The sequence below is a fragment of the Prunus persica genome, chromosome G3 (assembly GCF_000346465.2).
Source record: "Prunus persica cultivar Lovell chromosome G3, Prunus_persica_NCBIv2, whole genome shotgun sequence".
Taxonomy (NCBI): domain Eukaryota; kingdom Viridiplantae; phylum Streptophyta; class Magnoliopsida; order Rosales; family Rosaceae; genus Prunus; species Prunus persica.
In genome coordinates, this window is record NC_034011.1 from 8,741,901 (window position 1) to 8,743,806 (window position 1,906).

A 1,906-nucleotide genomic window follows, 5' to 3' on the forward strand; every position below is an offset into this window, starting at 1 on the left:
TTTATATGCTTGTTTAATTGCAGGTTTGATTTCGCTGAACAATGGTTTTTGTTTTTCCCTTATTTGATAAAATATAAAGAAAAAGAAACTAGGGTTGGTATCTAATATAGACGATAAAATATAAATAATAGTTTACCACGACGGTGTATTACTATTGACGTCGTGTGAACATATATACCACGACGTTATATAAATAATGGTTTTAAACATTTATTACGTCTGAGATTATTTCATTGCGTCGTCTAAAATCATATCATACGTCGTATTTTTTTAATACCGTCGTTTGTGTTCTTAATGTTTTCCTGAAATATTTTCACTTGCAGTTTTGTCTGTTAAAATGGTTTCTCAACAACAAACTAAGGATTCTGGCTCCAAGAAGCTTGGAATGGTAGCTCCTCAAGATAAGTCTTCGAAGGAGATGAAGTCTTCGAAGAAGATGAAGTTTGCTTCATCATCTGCTGAGACAGAACAAACCAGCCAGACAACAATCTCAGATGATTCAAAGACTGGTCGAGGTATGAGCACAATGCCTCGTGTTGTGAAGAGAAAGCTTCAGAAACTGAGGCCAATTGTTGAGTACAATAAAAGGGGAAAAGGTGTTGGCCAAGCACATATTGAGATGCAGTCGTATATTGGTGTGTTGGCACGCTCCAGGATCCCACTTGTGGACAAGAAATGGTCCCAAATCCCCAAGGATATAAAGGAGCAGATTTGGGAAGCAGTTGACATGGCTTTTGTCGTAGGCCAAGGGGGCAAGACCTCTGTTTTAGCTTCTGCTTCCAAGAAATGGAAGGATTTCAAGTCTACACTAACGAGGCATTATATCCTTCCATACACCAATGACAGGGAGAAATTAAGCCAACCCCCTGAAACATATAAATTCATAGAGAAAGCACAATGGGATGCCTTTGTAGCTTCAAGGCTATCCAAAGATTTTGAGTCTGTGCATTCTCAACATGCACAGATTAGGGAGAAACTCGAGTACAATCATCGATTGTCTCGAAAAGGATATGCTGGATTGGAGGATCAATTGGAGGAAACCATGCCTGGGGTAGAAATTGATCGATCTACCTTATGGAAGAGAGCTAGACAGGACAAACATGGTAACATCCCTGATCCAAAGGTGGCAGAGAAAGCAAAATTAATTGTAAGCCTACTATCACTCTGTTTTAAATTTTTATTAAACTGTGAATTATTCTTATTACGTCGTATGTTATATTTTTCGTCGTGTGAATGATATTACCACGTCGAAAAGTTTTTAAAAACGTCGTTAAAGGTCTAAATAGGAATCACTACTATGTTTTCTGTAATTACAGCATAAGACGTCGGTGGTTCATTTTCGCGTCGTGTGAATGATATTACCACGTCGAAAATTTTTTAAAAACGTCGTTAACGGTCTAAATAGGAATCACTACTCTGTTATCTTTAATTATAGCATAAGACGTCGGTTGTTTATTCATTTCGTCGTTTTAAATAAATAACCACGTCGGTATAACTACCGTCGTGATAAGTTATAATAACGTCGGTTTATACGTTATTGCGTCGTGTGAAATTATATAATACGTCGTTTGTACATAAATAACCGTCGTGTGTTTTTTTGTTTATCTTTTTTTAGGATGAATTGCAGAAACAAGTCTCGGAAGGCAAAGTCAGAGTAGATGGCAGCAATGATGTGCTGACCATGGCTTTGGGCCCCGAGCATCCAGGCAGACTGAGGGGAGTTGGTGCTGGTGTTTCCCCAAGGCAATATTTCAATTTGCCCAAACCACAGAGGGTGAGCTTTGACGACCGTTTGAAGGACAGTTTAAGAGTTCTCCTTCAAGAAGAGACTAAAAAGATGGAGGCTAAGGCAAGGGAAGAGGCCTTAAGGATGGAGGCTAGGACAAAACAATTGGTAGAGGCTGAG